Raw genomic sequence first — 5,000 nt, forward strand, 5'->3', positions numbered from 1 at the left:
CCACCCGCTGTACTCTGTCTCTCTCCTGTAGCCCTGCAGGCAGAGTGGACGTATCTCCACAAGCGCAAGTCGTAGAGAGTCAGTGGTGGTGGCGTTGTATTCGGGGTGAAAAAATACTTATAGTCCTTTAGAGGCATCGTGATCTGACCTTGATTTTCCCAGAAAATGTAAACATTTCTCTGATTGGATAGTGGGAGGTAAAAAAAAAAAGGAAAAAAATATAAATCTACTCGCGGACCACTGGGGGGCGCCCGCGGACCACCAGTGGTGGTGGCGGACCACTGTTTGAGAAACACTGGTCTATAGTCAGGCCCTCTTCCGGGTTCTGCACGGGACCCTACGGGAATTAATTCCCCATTCATTTTCCCCATAGAAGTTGAGACAAATCCTCCTAAAAAGAGTTTGACTTGGTCAGAGGAAGCGATTCAGCTCTATTCAGAATCATGAGACCACAGCACATTTCAGTGACTGAGGGCATGACATAGGCACTTTATCACTTGAACAGTTCACAGTACATTGTAAAACTGATACGACATATGACTTTCCTATAATTAACCATGAATGTTGAGAGACATGTTTTTTGGGGGGGGTTCAGGGAGTCCAGGAGAACCAAAGCCCAGCGCTGCATTACTGTTAAAGAACCCAGACACACGCGTGGAGGAATCTGGCTATGAAGATATTCAAATTAAGTCGAATGACAGCTGACAATCCTCAATCTTGAGATGGTCAAAGAGACGCCAACACAGTTTGCTCACATGGGCATCTCAACAGCTAATTTAGTGGCGATTTAGGATAAATTTACAAAAAAGATTGTATGTATGTATGTACAGTATGTATGTAGGCCCTATGTATGTATGCATACATATATATATAAATCATATATATACAGTATATATATATACACATACATACACATATGTATATGTATATATATATATATACATACACATATGTATATGTCTATATATATATACATACATACACACATGTATATGTATATATATATATATACATACATACACACACACATGTATATATATGTATATATGTAATGTATATATATATACATACACATACGTATACGTATATATATATATATAGATTATGAGTGAGGATTTTGTTAGTAAAGAAAAAAAGCTATACATACATATGTGTGTGTATATATATATATATATATATATATTTCATTTCATTTCATTTCATTTTTATTTGTTCTGACCAAACACAATACAAGAAACATACATACAATATATCTTTAACAGGTTACAGGTTTGGCCAGAAAGGAGCAGGATGAAGAAAACTTATTATACCTGCCCCTTTCTCAAGAAAATTGTAAAAAAACAAACATAGATGGTCTGCCTAATTTGATAGCAGTCATTTGAAATAGACGCTACATCATGGCCTCGGAGAAACAAAATTCGAATTAATAATTAGCAATCTTGTGACTATGACACAATCATGTCACATGAGAACAAACAAAATAAGAAAATCATCCAGATACTTCATACTGGTTAATTATTCTTTTCCTATACATTTTTTTAAACTGGAGAATACCCCTACAACTCTTTAAATCATATATATATATACACACACACATGTATGTATAGCTTTTTTTCTTTACTAACAAAATCCTCACTCATAATCTCACAACCACAGCAAAGAACTGAGACAGACCAGAAAAAAGTTTTTTTTTTTAACTTCCTATCAATCTGATCCAATTATAGAGCAGGGCACAGTGGAGTCCTGTGAGACCAGGGCACAGTGGAGTCCTGTGCTCTTGGTCACCAGACGATGTTCTTCTGGCATCACGCTAAGGCTAAGCCATAGACGAGACGAGCATCCATCATGTGAAGGAAGGAAGGCAGGCTGTGTGGAGGAGAAGCTGTGTGGAGGAGAAGCTGTGTGGAGGAGAAGCTGTGTGGAGGAGAAGCTGTGTGGAGGAGAAGCTGTGTGGAGGAGAAGCTGTGTGGAGGAGAAGCTGTGTGGTGGAGGAGAAGCTGTGTGGAGGAGAAGCTGTGTGGAGGAGAAGCTGTGTGGAGGAGAAGCTGTGTGGAGGAGAAGCTGTGTGGAGGAGAAGCTGTGTGGAGGAGAAGCTGTGTGGAGGAGAAGCTGTGTGGAGGAGAAGCTGTGTGGAGGAGAAGCTGTGTGGAGGAGAAGCTGTGTGGAGGAGAAGCTGTGTGGAGGAGAAGCTGTGTGGAGGAGAAGCTGTGTGGAGGAGAAGCTGTGTGGAGGAGAAGCTGTGTGGAGGAGAAGCTTGGAAATCCTCAGTAATGAGCGGCGGCCAAAAACAACTCTGGCTATAGAAACCACCACGTCTCATTGGCCTTATAAAGCCAAGGGGCACAGCCAGGGGAGGGGCTCTGTCTGCATCTCACACACACACACGCACGCACACACACACACGCATGCACACACACACACACACACACACGTGTTCACTCTCATACAGTACATATTAGGGCTGTGGCGATTCACTTATCTCCCGATTCGATACTATCACGATTCTTGGGTGCCGATTCGATTTATATTGCGATTCTTAAGTATTGCGATTCTACGATTATTGCGATTCGATATTACGATTTATTGCGATTTTTGTTTATTTTTTTCTTTTCTTTTTTCAGTTTGTTTGCTTTTTTACACTAGATTAGAACATTAGAAAAGTTGAATCATACACTAGAGACTGTATATTATATCATGAGTAGGGCTGGGCGATATAGTTAAAAACAGGGGCGGACTGGGATCATAATTCAGGCCGGGCATTAGATACCAAGCAGGCCAGGCCGATATGGGCCGACACGCGTGAAATTTGGGCCGTTTGAAGCCCAATTTGGGCCGTTTGAAGCCAGATTTGGGCCGTTTGAAGTCCAATTTTACCCTGAAGTGTAATTATTACTTCAGACTAACTAATAAAGTAATAAAACCACTAGTAAACCAGTAGGCGGCGCCTGGCCTGCTGTTCAGTGAGTGGCCTGACTGCAAGCACCAATTTTTTTTTTTTTTTTTTTTCGATTATCGATTCTGGAATAAAAGATCGATTAAAAAAATCGTGACATTAAAAATCGCGATACTTAGGTGAATCGATTTTTTGCCCCACCCCTAGTACATATACACGCACGCATGCACGCACACGCACACGCGCACACACACACACACACACACACACACACACACACACTCACCAACACTTGACACACAGAGACCATATGGCTGGGTATCATCTAAAAAATTACAATATCAGACAGAACCCTTAAAGTGACACCGATCAACAGAGGACTTCATTCAATGCGCTTTTTTCATATTTTGTGGAGATAATCCTTCCGCATTGTATGCATTTATTTGGCGCAGATGCCACAGGCGTACAGTATATAGTCATACCTGTACTTGTGATGGTTACGCTGAACTGCCAGCTGCTCCGCTCGACTTCACCACCACATACTGTATGGGGGTGTCGCTGCTGCAGCAGTGGGCCAATCACACGTCACATTCAATTAAAGAGCGCTTGCGGTGATTGGCTGCGAGTCAAACCATACAAATAGTCATTCCTTCCTACTGTAGATCTGTGACCAACAAGGATGGAATGCATCATATTGTTTGACTGGAGGACAAGTTTCATTACTACTTGGTACTGGTTATTTGGGTCGATATACCTTAAAGAACTCAAGGAAGCGATCCCCAGCTGTAACAGACACACACATACTGTATCTCCTTAACATGCATGGGCCCGGGTCCGGTTCCAACAGGGTTTTCTTTACACTGGGCCCAAAGGCATCAAGCCTCCACACCTACTGAAGGTCCAATTATATTATACTCTACGTTAAAGACAGAGATGGACAGAGCCTTCTGTTCCTACTCTGCATTCATTTCATGCGTATTTTCTGTCCATCCTCTGCAAGCTTACGGATACGCATGAAACGGAGAAGAACCACACACACACACACACACACACTCACACATTTGACTCTCTACTGCCCACTAGTGGATGTATTGCCTAACATGATACCAAAGACGTGAAAGACGCGTGGAGGTATGTGGGCAGTGACGATTACACCGTTTGAAACGGACGCATTTATTTCCGTATGAAAATGGAGTATAATTGGGGCCTGAAGGCACCACTCCGGGCCTGCAAGGTATCACTGTTTCTCACACCAGCCCTGCTCAGACAGCCAGTTAAAAATATGACTCCTGCCAAGACGCACACACACACACACACACACGCGCACACACACACACACACACACACACACACACACACACACACACACACACACACACAGAATGTGTACTGATTGGTTTCTTTTTGAATGTGAGAGGTGGTTGATTACCAAGAGACACGGGGGTCAGGCAGGTCAGACTGCTCTCAGATGACCACCCTAACCACCCCTGTCAATCACTCCTCCTCTCTCTCTTTCTCTCTAGACCCCTATCAACACCTAGCTCGCTCGCTCTCACACACACACACACACACACACACACACACACACACCATCACTCACTATTGCCATTCTGTAATTGTGACGGAGCCATTTAAATGTATTTGATGGCTAGCAAAGATTTGACAGCAGCTTTATGGGGCTCGTAAACACTAAAGCCTCACTTGAAGGCCTTTGTGTGTGTGTGTGTGTGTGTGGGTGTGTGAGTGTGGGTGTGTGTGTGTGTGTGTGTGTGTGTGGGTGTGTGTGTGTGTGTGTGTGTGTGTGTGTGGGTGTGTGTGGGTGTGTGCGGGTGTGTGTGTGGGTGTGTGCGGGTGTGTGTGGGTGTGTGTGCGTGTGTGTGTGTGTGTGTGTGTGTGTGTGTGTGTGTGTGTGGGTGGGTGGGTGCAGCATCACAAGAAATAACATCACTGTTGCACTTCTGTCCACGTGTCACATGTTTGGAACGCTGACACAAAACTCTCAACGTCACCACTGAAGACTGACTGTTTCATATCAAGAATCAATGTTAGACTTTAATGACAGCTAACAAAGCTGGCCATGGATATATTTCTGTATTTACTTTCAGAG

At 43.3% G+C, this 5,000-nt stretch overlaps 1 protein-coding gene across 2 annotated transcripts in view; it reads right to left on the minus strand.

The window, feature by feature from the left end:
* Positions 1 to 5,000, minus strand: part of stim2b (stromal interaction molecule 2b) — a 111,348-nt gene that overhangs the window by 38,110 nt on the left and 68,238 nt on the right. The gene's annotated exons all lie outside the window — the stretch shown is intronic.

The sequence above is a fragment of the Poromitra crassiceps genome (assembly GCF_964638095.1).
Source record: "Poromitra crassiceps genome assembly, chromosome: 7".
NCBI lineage: Eukaryota > Metazoa > Chordata > Actinopteri > Beryciformes > Melamphaidae > Poromitra > Poromitra crassiceps.